This window comes from Hemitrygon akajei, unplaced genomic scaffold, assembly GCF_048418815.1.
Source record: "Hemitrygon akajei unplaced genomic scaffold, sHemAka1.3 Scf000069, whole genome shotgun sequence".
Classification (NCBI taxonomy): Eukaryota; Metazoa; Chordata; class Chondrichthyes; order Myliobatiformes; family Dasyatidae; genus Hemitrygon; species Hemitrygon akajei.
The window spans coordinates 2,773,307-2,788,091 of record NW_027331955.1 but is presented as its reverse complement, the minus strand read 5'-3'; the positions used below and the strand labels follow the sequence as shown (position 1 = coordinate 2,788,091).

The 14,785-nt window shown below is 44.9% G+C and overlaps 3 protein-coding genes across 3 annotated transcripts in view; 2 read left to right on the top strand and 1 right to left on the bottom strand.

Annotated features, from left to right (window-relative positions):
• Positions 1 to 14,785, bottom strand: part of LOC140722116 (uncharacterized) — a 265,387-nt gene that overhangs the window by 131,191 nt on the left and 119,411 nt on the right. The window lies entirely within an intron of this gene.
• Positions 1 to 14,785, top strand: part of LOC140722119 (uncharacterized) — a 1,111,870-nt gene that overhangs the window by 990,527 nt on the left and 106,558 nt on the right. The window lies entirely within an intron of this gene.
• LOC140722123 (uncharacterized) overlaps positions 1 to 14,785 on the top strand; it is a 161,951-nt gene that overhangs the window by 77,473 nt on the left and 69,693 nt on the right. The window contains exon 2 of the mRNA XM_073036926.1: positions 12,083 to 12,250. The gene's annotated coding sequence lies outside the window, so the exon portion shown is untranslated. The remainder of the gene's footprint in view (positions 1 to 12,082; positions 12,251 to 14,785) is intronic.

Below are 14,785 nucleotides of genomic sequence, written 5' to 3'. Positions count from 1 at the left end.
AAATTAGGCCTCACCAATGTCTTCTACAAGTCAACATAACATCCATCTATTGTCAGTATATGTTCATGAAGGCCAATGAACTAAAATCTTTCCTTCCGTCACTATCTAACTGTGATACCACTTTCAGTGAATTAAGAACTTGTATTCTCAGGTCCCTTTCTTCCACAACACTCCTAAGTGCCTGACCAGTCACTGTGAAAGACCTCCCTTGGTAGGTCATTCCAAAGTGCAACAACTCACACTGGTCTGCATTAAATTCCATTTTCCATTTTTCAAACCATTCTCCCAGTGGGTCCAGATCGCACTGCAAGCCATGATAGTCTTCCTCACTGTCCACTACACCACCAGTCTTGGTGTCACCCACAAATTTGCTGATCCAGTTAACCACACTAACATCCAGATTACTGATATAGATGACAAACAACAACAGATCCAGCACTGATCCCTGTGGCAACCACTAGTCACAGGCTTCCAGTCAGAGAGGCAACCATCTGCTACCACGCTCTGGCTTCTCCCAAAGACAGTGTCTCATCCGATTTACTGTCTCATCTTGAATGCTGAGTGACTGAACCTTCTTGACCAAACTCCCTTATGAGACTTTGTCAAGTGCCTTGCTAAAGTACATGTAGACAACATCCACTGCCTTGCCTTCATCCACTTCCCTGATAAACTTCCTGGAGAGACTCTATAAGATTGGCGAGAGCCATGCTGTCTATCCTTTATCAGTCCACACCTATCCAAATACTTACAGTATATATCGGGTTCCTGCACACCACATTCCAATAACTTTCCCAGTACTGATGTCAAGCCCACAAACATATAATTTCCTAGTTCCATTTTACAGCCTTTCTAGAACAGCAGAACAACGTTGTCTGTCCTCCAATCCTCCAGTACCTCACCTGTCACTAAGGATGATTTAAATATCTGTGCTAAGGCTCAATAATTTCTGCACTTGTCTTCTGCAGGGTCCTAGTGAACAACTTGTCAGGCCCTGGGGATTGATCCACATTAATTTGCCTCAAGACAGTAAACCCCTCCACCTCTGTAATCCATTACTCTCCCAATGCCATTAGGCTTTACATTCAACCGCCAGGGCTTGAGAACTTTTCAAAAGCTATTATTAATGCTTTTTGAGAGAGTGATTTAGATGCATATCATATTTTTACTGAGTTAAGTATTGTATGTAATTAGTTTTGCTACAACAAGTGTATGGGACATTGGAAAAAAAAATGTTGAATTTCCCCATGGGGATGAATAAAGTATCTATCTATCTATCTGTACAGGGTCCATGAAGTTGATGTGGCTTTGCCTCACTTCTACAGACTCTGTGTTCATCTCTTGAGTAAATACGGATGCAAAAAAAATCTCCACAATCTATGTTATCTCCTTCATATGGATTACCATTCTGATCTTCCAGAGAATTATTTTTTTCCCTTGCAATCTTTTTGCTCTTAACATGTCTGGCAGAATCCCTGAGGATTCTCCTTCACCTTGTCTGCTGGGGCAACCTCATGCCTTCTTTTATTTCTTTCATAAGTGTTCACTTGAATTTCCTGTATTTCATAAGTACCCGTCATTTGTTCCTATCTGCCTGTTACCTGGTATGCACCTCCTTTTTATTGATCTGGGAGAGGAAAGCCAAAGGGGTGATAGATCTGCATGATGGGAGGTTGGGGTAAGGAGGGGTTAAACTAAAGTTGCAGGGGGAATGGGAGCCTGAATAACAGAACAGAGAGTGGAGAGGTTGTGGAGACAGATGTTGTTCAGGCCTCAGACAAAGTCAGGAATGAAAAAGTGAGCATGGTGCAGTGAATATGCTGAGCCCTGTATATTTCAATACAAAGTGCAGTGTAGGAAAGGTGGATGCATTCAGGACATGGATCAACACCTGGAATCAACACTAGGATCTGGCAACTGTGGACTGGGACAGGCTGCTTTAATGGCAAAGGTGTGCTTGGTAAATGGGAGGCCTTCAAAGCAAAATTTTGAAAGTAGTAAGCGGGTATGTCAGAATAAAATGTAAAGATAGAAACTGTAGGAAACTTGGATTGCCAGAGATATTGAGACCCTGGTAAAGCACAAAATGGAATTGCATAACAGGGATAGGCAGTCAGTTTCTTATGGATATCAGAAATATAAGAGAACACATAAGAAATCAATCAGGATGGCTAAAAGATGGCATGAGGGTCACTGTCACAGAAAAGGTGAAGGATAATCCTCAGGGATTCTAGTGATAGATTAAGAGCAAAAGGATTGCAAGGCACAAAGTTGGTCCTCTGGAAGACCAGAATGTTAATCCACGTGTGGAAACAAAGCAGATGGTGGAGATCTTAAATATTTTTCCATCTCTATTTACTCAGGAGATGGACAAAGGGTCTATGGGAGTGTGGAAAAGCGGCATTAACCATTTCAAACCCTGGGGAAAAAAAAACACCTCCTCTGGCCACTCACATACGCCTCAATACCCTCATCATTTTATACACCAAAAAATGTCTCTAAATATAAACAATTATACATTGCACAATGTACTTTCCACGATTCAGTACATTTACACGGACAGGTGTGTAAAAAGGGCCCAACAAATATCGGGGACAAACTGGCCCTAATTCACCAGAACCACAAACTGTTCCTGCTGCTACCATCCAGGAAAACGGTATCACAGCAAAAGGGACCCACAGGCCTCGGGACATCATCTTCCACCAGGCCATCAGACTGAATAATTCATGCTGATACAGTGGCATTTCTATGTTATATTGACTGTCCTATGTGGAAACTATCTATTATAAATTACTATAAATTACACATTGCACATTCAGATGATGTAAGGTAAATATATCTACTCCTCATGTTTATGAAATATGTATTTAATAAAGTCAATTCAATTCACACCCTCTTCCACTATCTGTTCTGTCCATTCTGGCTCCCATTCCCCCTACAACTTATTTTAACCACATCACCCCCTCCCCTGCTCACTACCACTAGCAAGCCTTACCACTAGGATATTCGTCCCTCTTGTTCTGTTCCAAGATGTGCACAGTGAATTTTATATAGAGAGGTTTTCATTTTAACATCTAGCAAATCACTCTCAATAGGAACTTTGATCTCCTCTGGGTTTGATCGAGTTCATCTGCACTCTCACACAACCTATGTAGCAGGCCTGTAACAGAAATGGAGAATTTTCTCACCAAGCTTTTTCACATTGCCCATATGTGGTTTTCTTGCTAAATTACACTTTAAAAAGTCAGATTTCCAAATATTACTCCACTTCTTCCCACTTGCAAATTCTCCAGCAAACTTTTGCATCACCCAAATGCAAACAGGCATCACTAGTTTCTGTATTCTACATAAATATTCCCCTTGAACCCTCCCCCAATGACTGACGGTGGTGAACTCAGTGAATGCAATGCCAATGAATATGAAGGGAAGTGCGGCAGTTCTCTGTCTCACTGGAGTCCTGGCACATTTGTGATGCGAAAGCTACTTTTTTTGCCCCAGGGCAAAGGTGTTTGATATCATTACGTACCCAGAGAGAATGGGTCAAAACATGTCCTCACCGGTAGAAAAGTCCAGAGCAAGAGGAGGGTAGAGGAAGCAACACACACAAAATACTGGAGGAGCTCAGCAGGCCAGGCAGCATCTATGGAAAAGAGTACTAATGCCGATTTTCTCAACTGCTGATGTAAAACATTTTGTTCCCTTTCTCCGAGTTCCTAATCCTTGCATTTAGATAGCTGGAGCTCAGCTCTGTCTGAGAGATCCATCGGTTCCCATTCCCTCATCAGCCGGAAGCACCCCGGGCCCCGTGTACGGATAGTGGGGCTGAGAGAGAGGGAAGAGGGCAGGACTGTCCCGGGATTGCTGGCCACGGTGTCCGAAATTCAAAGGAATTATCCCGAAGTCGGTGTTTAAGATAAAAACACAGAGAATCGCTCTTACCTGCAACCGACATTTTGAAAATCTTCTGTGTACTAGCGCGCATGCGTGATACTGGGGACGTCCTCAGCCTGACGTATGCGCATTTCAATCGGCGCTTCAGCTCCGGCGAAATTCTTAACGCATGGCCCTATGGGTAATCACGGTGCCATTAAAACATTTCTGCAAGCATCGGTTCAATGTCCATACCTCATTTTAAAAATCATGTGTATAGAAAAATCTGCAGCTGTTTAACGCAGAAAGCGGCTCCCATAAGCAATATACTCGATATCAACCGTGTATCTAATGCCAAAGTAAAATGCAGATATAAAACACAGGAGATTCTGCAGTTACTGGAAATACAGAGACGCACACATACAAAACGCTGGAGGAACTCTGCAAATCAGAGAGCAACTAAACAGCGGAGTACACAGGCTAAGCATGCTGAAGGGGCTCTGCCTAAACATTTTCTATTTATTCCTCTCCAAAATTTCTGCCTGATCTGTTTATTTCCACCTGTGTTTTGCAGAAATTAACCACCTTTTTTCGATCAACCAGTTTCCAAATGCTTTTAATCTTTCACTTTTGACCACATCCTGCTGGTCTACACAGGTTGGTATCGAAGCAATGCTCCTCAGACAGGATGAAGAGATCACTACTCCCCAATGCCATTCGGCTTTACAATTCAACCGCCAGAGTAAGATTATGTTAAAGTGCGGGGATTAGGACTGAGCTTCAGTTACATTCAATGTATTTAAATAGTTAAGTATTGTATGTAATTAGCTTTGCTACAATAAGTGTATGGGACATTGGAAAAAATGTTGAATTTCCCCATGTGGATGAATAAGGTATCTATCTATCTATCTTATTCGTCCTCCTGCTCTGAACCCCATCTCTCTCTGGAACCCCTGACTCAGGCTGGCAAATCTTCGGGTTTCTGACACTGCACCATCGAAGATCACTCGCTAGTCTGCTGTCAGACTTTAGAGGTGCATTGTATTGCGAGACCGCAGGTTCGTTTACTGTGAGTATCGCTTTAAGTGCTGAGTGAGGCGGGGCTGTGACGTCAGACACAAGCTGCGGCAGCCTGAGGGAGCGGGAGCGGGAGCGGGAGAGGGAGCGGGAGACAAGCTGTTGGAACTTCAGCGTGTGACTGCTGTAAGCTGCAACTCTTCCATGCCCAAAGGTTGGGTTGATCTGATCATCGGCACGCAGTGCACAACGGTTGTGTGACTGTCACTTCGTATCATCCATATGTGTGGGATTTGCTGGAGTATCCTGTGATATCACTTTTGTGGCCCTTACCTGGAATCGGGGGTGTTCTGTGGTAACCACTTGAAGACGATATTCCTGTGACTGTCACCTGGTGATATTTCTAAGTGGATTTCGGAACTAATCGACGGATAAGATCTTCGGCGACTGTTATTTCGTTTACCCAGCGTGGAATGTGTGTGGAATTCTTCGTAATTGCCTTCTCTCTACTTGTTCGTGTGGATTTACAAATCTCTCCTCTCACTCACTTATTCCGTGGATTACTGAACTTTTCCACTTTACCATCTGAAGACTTTAAGCATTGTTTCCCAAGCTTGATAGTTTGGGAGCTATATAATACGCATAATACTGTTAACTTCTGTTTATTTCCTTTAATCTTTTATATTTGGAGTAGATACTGTTACGTACCCCGTGACGGGTCAAAGAACCAGCAGAAATAGAAAACACCCTGGAGTCTGGTATTGCTATAAAACTAATGCTATTTATTAGTAACTACGCGATACAGCAATATTAATGCAGATATATCAAACAGGTTAGCAATGATTATGTGGTGTGTGTGTGTGTGTGTGTGTGTGTGTGTGTGTGTGTGTGCGTGCGTGCGTGCGTGCCTGCGTGTGTGAGTGTGTGTGTGTGTGTGTGTGTGTGTGTGTGTGTGTGTGTGTGTGTGTGTGTGTGTGTGCGTGCGTGCGTGCGTGTGTGTGTGTGTGTGTGTGTGTGTGTGTGTGTGTGTGTGTGTGTCTGTGTGGAAATAGGAAAAGCCAAGCTTCTTCACGCCTCGGGGTGAATGGATGCCGTCTTACGGTGATGAGTGAAGTTCAGTTCAGTTCGTGGATTGAGTCGAGTAGTGATGGAGAGAGAGAGAGGGAGAGTTTTGAGGCTTCAGGTAAGCTGACGCCGTCGATAGTCCCGTCGTCCTCTGAAATCCTTTGGAAGTAACCGACTGTGACCACTACAAACGGGACCGTTCTTCTGTGGTGGAGTTATTAACCCAGGCGAGGGATTGGGCACACGAATAACTCCCCACCGGTCACAGCCTTTTCACACTGCGAGAGCCACTGATCGATGCTCCTGATCGATCTTCCAAAACCCATCTTTTTCTGTGGACACAACAAAGCTCATTCAGTGTCCAAAACCATGTGTCTGGAGGTCTATCAGCGGACCTCCTACTTATCTCACCGTGGTGAGCCCCAGCTGTCTATCAAACAGTTCCTCCCTTCTCTCTCTGTAAGAACACAGAAGCTGGACAGTTGTCCTTGTAAAGTGTAAACAAGCTTGCAGAGAAAACCATCTCTCTCTCTCTCTCTCCTCTCTCTCTCTCTCCCCTCTCCTCTCTCATCATCTCTCCTCTCTCTCTCTCTCTCCTCTGTCTCTCTCTCTTGTCACTCACTCTCTCTCTCTCTCGCTCTCTCTCTCTCTCTCTCTCTCTCTCTCTCTCTCTCTCTCTCTCTCTCTCTCTCTCTCTCTCTCTCTCCTCTCCTCTCCTCTCTCTCTCTCTCTCCCTCTCTCCAACAAGGTGTTCGGTGTTGAACAACAACTCCCTCTCTCTCTTCAAAAACACACTTCAAATGGGTAATTCAGGACCCCGTTACAATACGAATGAAGATAGTGGTTTTAACATCGAAACCAGACTCCGTTAGTGATCTATTGCTGCTGGTCCGTAACAATTGCAACAACCCAGCTGTCTGAGGCACAGTCCTTTATATTGGTGAAAATGACCCAAAACGTTGAAAAGAGCAGGGAAGAAGGAGTTTAACCAAATTCGTCATAGCCCTGAAGAACGTCACAACCACAGAGAGCTCATCGTCTTATTCAGCCTGGAGAAAATCATGCAGGAAATTCATGGCAGGTGTATAAGATGATGAGAGGCATTGGTCGTGTGGATAGTCAGAGGCTTTTTCCCAGGCTGAAACGGCTAACACGAGGGGGAATAGGTTTAAGCTGCTTGGAAGTAGGCACAGAGGAGATGTCAGAGCTAAGATTTTATAAGCAAAGAGTGGTGTGTGTGTGGAATGCACCGCCAGCGACGGTGGTAGAGGGCGGATACAATAGGGTCTTTTAAGAGACTCTTAGATAGGTACATGGAGCTTAGGAAAATAGGTGGGTATGCGGTAGGGTAATTCTAAGCAGTTTCTAGAGTAAGTTACATGGTCGGTACAACATTGTGGGCCAAAGCATCGGTAATATGTTGTAGATTTCTGTGATTCTATGAAATTCAAGAGAAATCTCCTATCCGACGGAGTGCTGACTAGTTGCAACCTGTCATCTCAGGGAGGGGGAGAGGGGAACGGCAGGGGTAGATTTTCATATACTGATATGGAACAGAAACATGGGCAGGACCAGCTGGGCCGAGCGGCCCTCTCAAGCGAGACACGGGGATTTGATACAAACAGATTTATCTTTCACAGATCCACAATATTAAACACCAGTCCAGTTTAAGGCTAACAATCAGCAGAACAGACTCCTCCAATGCTCAGTGACCAGGGTTCAGTCCTGGGTGTGATGAGCAGCCGCAAGAACTGCAGAATCTGACAGTAACAGTCCCTCATGACCTGCAGCTGCCTTCAGTCACCGTGATGGTTAAACATTTAACACGGAGCTGATTTGAACTTCCTCCCTGATGTGAAGCTGCTGGTGTTGCAGCAGCTGGGATGATTGAGTAAAACTCTTTGCTCACTCCGGACAGAAATGTGGCCTCTATTTATTGTGAACTCACCGGAGTATCACAAGGTGGGTTAACTGAATGAGTCTCTTCACACACACGGAGCAGGTGAACGGCCGCTTCCCAGTGCGAAGCTGTTGGTGTATCTGCGATGGCCGACTGAATCCCTTCCAAAATGAGAGCCAGTGAATAAAGTCCCACTGCTAGAACGTCAGGGCGATGTATCCAATCAGGTCACGGACATGGACACGTGCTCGGGCTCTCCCTGTAGCGAGTGGGGCGCTGTCTTCTCCAACATCTCCGCCTCCACATGAAAGGATCGGCGGCATTCAAGCGCTGGTGAACTGACAGATACAGCGGAACTAACGTGCTGTTGTGTTTGTGATTCCCATACACAAATCCTTTGACTTTCCTACACTGCTAAACGTTTACAAAGCAAGTCAGTGGGTGAAGGACAACAATTCAACTGAAATAATTTCAGTCTCCATGGTGCCTTCTGATTAAAACACTGTAACATCTCAAAACAATTTAGAGGAACAAGATTTCATCTTCTAACTGGCCGCAGTTCCGGCATCAGGCACAATATCAAACTCTCTGCTTCCCTCTCTGTGTCAAAATGGATCATTCCTCCCAAGTCTGTGACTTGGCTCAGTTTGTCTGTCTCCTTCGCATTCTGAGCATGCGCCACACACCTACTGAGATCACATTTTATTTACACGGCTGTGACTAGAGACTTTCTGATTATTATGTCCCTCCCGGCATTTGACGGTGGTAAACTCAGAGTCAACAATGGTATTGAAGCTCAGGAGTAGGTGATTAGGCTTTTTCGTTGGAGATCGATAAACTGCCGGTAGTGTGTGGCTGGATGAGAGGGCCGTTTTCAGACTGGAAGGAGGTAGCGTTTGGAGTACCCCAGAGATCAGTCCCTGACCACAGTTGTTCACAGTTTAATGTCCTGGCGGAGGCAGCGAGATGTGAGATGTCCCAGTCTGCTGGTGACGCAGAAAGAGTGGAGTTGGGGGAGGGGAGGCTATTCACATGCAATTTCGTAGCTTTGCAATCAGTACATAGTGCACTGTGGGGCTGCAGTGGCGGGTTCCAATCTGCTAATTAGATTTGCTGACGGCACTACATTGATCCCCCGGATCCCAAACAATAACGAGGCAGCGTATAGAGAAGAAGTCATCACCCGACACTGTTGTGTCAAGAAAACAACCTCTCCCTCATTGTGACAAAAACAAAGGAGCTGGTTGTGGATTACAGGAGGAATGGAGACAGGGACCAAATTCAACATTTCCAACTCTGTTATTGACACAAATGCACATTTTAATATTGATCATGACACAATGTATTTTATATATCGTTATTAACATAAAACATATGTATAGATTGTTACTGACAGAGAATCGTACAATTTGTGTTCCGTGTGTTATCTGAATGTACTTGCCTGTGATGCTGCCACAAGTCAGTGTTTCTCTGTACCTGTACCTTCCCGTACTTGTGCACTTGGCAATAAATTCAACAGGACCTGAGAAATATCAGTGAGATTTGATTAGTGATGATCATCTTGGCAGCTCGGTAGGTCGAATGTATGCGACAGTACACTGTTAAATGCAAAACCCTGAACAGTGTCGATGATCAGAGGGATCTTAGACTCCAAGTTCATCGCTCCCTGAGAGAGACTGCACAGATTGATCGGGTGGTTAAGAAGGCAAATGGCATGGTTGTCTTTATTAGTTGAAGCATTGAGTTCAAAAGTCGGGAAGTTGTGTTGCGGCTGTTACGAGCCTGCGGTCGTACTGTGACTGTTTCTTTAAGAGCGCCAGCGTGAGGAGGCGGGGCTATGACGTCAGTCACAGACTGACAGCGCTGACGGTGGACCTGAACCTTAAGAGAGAGAGAGAGCGATCTGCAGACAGCCAGTCAGCCAGTCTAAAGAGAGAGTGAGTCTGGGAAACGCTGATCGCTTCAGTTAGTCGCAGCTGAGGCTTGGAACTCTCCTATGCCCACAAGAGTGGGTTGATCATCGGGACACGGAACCACAACGAATGAGTGTGGCTGCCACTTCGTATAATCCATAGGAGTGGATTTTGGAATATCTTGTGTTAACCCTTGCCTGGGTATGTTGTGCAGTAACCCCTGGAAGACGGTATTCCTGTGACAGGTCAATTTCGCTGTTAACTCGTATGTGGACGGATTCAACGGATAAGAACTTCGTCGACATTATTTTGATGTAACGGCCTTTTCTCTACGTTTCACCCTGGATTACAAATATCTCTCTCCCATCATTTATTCCGTGGATTACTGAACTTTCCTACTTTACTATCTCAAGATTCTGAGCTTTGTTCCCTCAGGCTCGATAGTCTGGGAGCAATATTTACACATATATACACTTAACACTGCTAACTTTCCTTTATTTCGTTAAGTTACTATGTTATAAGTAGAGACCAATAAAGAGAGTGGTATTAACATCAAAACCAGACTCCAGTGTGAACTCTGTTGCTGCTGGTTCGTTTCTAAAACGTTACGGTTCGTAACACAGCTTTATAAAACTAGTTAGACCACATCTGGAGTGTTTCATACAGTTCTGGTCGCCCCATTCTCGGAAGGATGTCGGGGCTTTGGAGAGGGCGGGGAAGAGGTTTACCAGGAGGCAAGAGCTATAACGAGAGGTTGGACGAACACAAAGTACACTGCTGATGCTGTGGTCAAATCAACACGTACACACACGCTGGAGGAAGACAGGACTGACGAAGGGTCTCGGCCCGAAACGTTGACTGCTCGTTTCGACGGATGCTGCCCGTCCTGGTTGGACAAACTTCTGTTGTTTTCTCCAGAGCGGCGCAGGCTGGGGTGAGACTGGATGGACGTTTATAAGATTACGAGAGGAGTAGACCGAGTGGACAGACGATATATTTTTCCTGGGGGTTGAAATGTCTAATACATTTAAGGTGAGAGGAGATCTGAGCGACAAGATTGCTTCTTTCCACAGAGTGGTGGGTAACTGGACATCTGTCTGGGGGTCACATGATGCAGTTTACCCCCCCCCCCTATTAAACCGCAGGATGGCAACATTGCGCATCCGTTTCTGAGGCCCCGCCCTCTTGGTGACGTACCACACATTTCGCGCATGCTCACTGTCTCCGGGTATGTGGTGTTTTCCCTAACGCTCAGTGCTGAAGTCTGCGGGATCGAGAAAGGCTTCGCGTCTCCTATCTCGGGGAACTGGGGATCCGGATTACTGTCTCCAGGCTGAAGATATCACTTTTCTATTTGTGAGTATTGATACCGATCCCGAGCGGGGAGATCCGATGTTGGCCGTGAGCCCCGAACTGAGGGCCAGTTACTCATTTATTTTCCAGTTAAATGGGCTCGGCAAAAATGTGCCGACTTCACTTAATCTGCATTGAACGATTCAAACCAGGAGTCCAGGCTGTCTATTTCCGCAGGGTTGAAATGGGAGACCCACGAACAGGTCACGTAAGGCTGTGTGCCGGAGATCTCCCCCGCCCTCCGCTTTGTGACGCAAGATCACGTGGCGTGTTGATAACAAGGTTGACATGAATAATATCAGGAACGATCGGCTTTATGTATGAGGAGCATTTGATGGCTCCGGACCTGTGCTCGATGGAGTTCAGAGGGACGGTGGGGGGATGTGGGGCGGATGTATGGTTAGGTAAGCCTACCGAATGCTGAAAAGCCTGGATACAGTGGACATGGAGAGGTGTTTCTATTAAACGGAGAGTCTGTGATCTAACAGCACTGTTTCAGAATACAAATGCTTCCTGTTAAAATTCAGTTGAGAAAAATCTTTTGGCCAAAAGGTGTCTGAAGTGTGGAATTTGTTGCCGCAGGGTTTGGTTGAGGCTGCCGTTTGGATATATTTATGACGGAGATTAATATATTCAAGATTGCTAAGTAGCTACAGGGTTACAGGAGGAAGGCAGGAATATGGTGTCGGAATAAAAATCAACCATGGTTGAATGGTGGAGCAGATCAGATGGATTGAATCATCTGATTCTGTTGCTTATGTCTTACCATGACTGAATGATGGCTCCTTCTTATCCCATATCGTTTTGTGACGTGTGTGGGACAATAAACGATTGTTCATTGAGATCATTACTGTATATTTGCCTTCAATATTTAAATTTCAGTGAGTTTTGTTCTTAATAACATTAAGCAGAAATGTTTGGTTCTCTTTTTTGTTGTTAATTTGCGTCATTATCTTTCAATTTAAAGTTAGACCTGCAGTGAGAGATTTATTGGAAGAAAAACCCCAACTGGAAGCAAACCACGAGTGAAGACGAGGGAACAGCAACAAGTGAACCAGCCCGAGGACTGAGAGCATCAACTGGAGAGAACCCAACTGGCTTGGAGATTCCAATGATTCAGTCAGGAGAAAGTTCAGTGAGTCTCATTTACTGTTCTTTAGACATTACGTACCTGTACAAAGGAAGGTAGGAAATAGCTGGGGTGAGACTGAACATGCCCAGAAGAACCAGTTATGCCTCTGTCAGACCCAGTTGCAATCACTCCAGGTCTGGTAATGTGCATCCAGCAGCCCAGCCCTTTGAAACCACTCCCATTATGTGGAAGTCGAATCCGGATAAAGTCACTGAGAGACTGTATAAGTACAAACTCTTTATTCCAAGCATCGGGCTTACTCAGTTAGTCGCTCAAAAAGGAACAGTTGATGACTGTTCCCGCCCAATCCACTAACTGACTAACAATTCCCCTTCACCACAGATATATCCGTCCAGATACTCCCCACACAAGAAAGGCTGGAGCCAAAGTTATTTACTATATGACAAGCTGGAGCCCCTAAAGACAGATTACAAAACAGTCATAATGGCTTACACACACAGAACAGACCGAAGCTATCCTATCTCTAGATGTGAATGCGCAAGGAGATAAGCATCTTGAAACCCTAGCTAGCTACCCGCAAGAAGAAATATGGCTCAGCATGGCTTAGAACATCTGTTGATTATCAGCAGTTTCTTTCAGAAAAACAGGCTGCTATTTTTTAACAAAGTGTTAACCCTTTTACACATTTTATCATTCCCTCCTTTTGATCATTACATAATCAACAAAGCAGTAATTTTTTGCAGGGAAAGCAAACAAGTACTACATTGACTTAACAGTGGGAAAAAAAAAACAGCGTACCACAGTATTTATAACAATGTTATGGACAATTATTAGGCCGTAATGCAATATCCTGCTCCATGTATTACTGAACTGACCTACAAAGACCACCATTTTAACCCTTCAGTGAACCAGTGTAAATCCTGCCTTACTTTCTAGATGCTGTCAATCTCCTAGGCAGTGTGCTTGGAGAGGGATGTAATGTTAGTAGATTCATCAGGGATATAGGTGCAGCATTCTGTGTCAATAATACCACAGGTTCCCCCTTTCTCAGCTAGGATAAAATCTAAAGCCATACAATTCTGCATGACTGTTTGCCAGATTGCAATCATTTCAGTAGATATTTCTGTTACTTGGGCCTGTGTTTCTGTCAGGGCCCCTGCAGTATTGTGCCCAGCTCCTCAAGTGCTGTATCCAAATTGATTATCTCTTGTGAATTCCTGGCTACTCCATAGGAGAGAAAAGCGATTATCCAAAAGCACTCAATCTGTTATTCCTCTCCGCTGCTGGGCACCTTGCAAGTAAGACCAGGATGCATGTTTCCCAGTGTAGGAAGTTCCATTTGATGGGAACTTGAGATACCATCCCTCAAAACACTGACAGTCACAGTCATCTCTGACTGGACCACAGTTACTCACCTCACTTCCCCGAGTGTCATTTGAGAAAGCCCAGGCTGAGAGTTCCTCACGCTGGTTGAGCGGGATTACTGACATTGGAATCATAGTTTTATCATGCTGTGCAATTGCAGCACAAACCCAGCAGGCCCCTAGTTCTGCCTGTTTGGCATAGGTGTGACAGAGAGACAGAAAGGTGTTAACATGGGGGCCCACGGATGTTGTTTGAGCAATAAGACAAAACACAAAGACCACTATCAACGAATACATTTTCCTTAAGTCCAAGAGAGCCCTTCTACTCAGTTCCTTCTGTAACACATTTTCAGTCTGTTCATTGTATCCATCGAGATTGCCCCTTCGGTTTCACAGCTGTGAGAGTGGTCAGTAACACCTGATATGTTCCTCTCCACTGAGGTCAGAGTTTCCCTCAATCCCAGTTCTGGATTAGGACAAAATTCCCATGTTTTGTGGTGGGATAGTCACTCCTCTCTGCGGGGTAGTTCTCTTCCTTGTAAGCCTGTCGTACCTGTGAATGTAATGCTTGGAAAATTTTGGTTAGTTGGCATACATATTTCCCAATCTCTTCCCTTCGGGTATGCATATCCAATTTTGCTGGTAGACTTTCTGGGAGCAATGGTACACAAGGTCTTAGTCCCCAGGGTGTCTTCATGGGCCATCCAGAAATGATTTCAGCTGGTGACAACCCTGTTTTCCCCTGTGGGGTAACCCTCATGTGGAATCGGGCCAATGGTCGGACCTTCAACCAAGTGAGTCCAGTCTCCGCTGTTAGTCTGGCCAGTTTACTCTTCAGAATGCCATTGACTCTTTCCACTCTGCCAGCGGCCCGTGGGTGGTGTACACAGTGGAATTGTTGCTTGATAGCTAGTTTGTTACGTACCCCTTTGTTTACTTTCACCACAAAGTGTGGGCCATTGTGAGAGCTCAGCTTCTTTGGCAGGCCATACATGGGAAATATTTCCCATAATAATAACTTCACAACAGACATAGCAGTATTATTTGTAGTTGCAATAGCTTCAATCCATCTACTAAACACATCGATAATAACTAAGCAGTATCTATAGCAATGTACTCTAGGCAATTCAATAAAATCAACTTGTAGACACAAAAAGGGTCCACCTGGCAAGGAGTCTTACCCGATGTGCAGGGTACAGGTTACCAACTACTC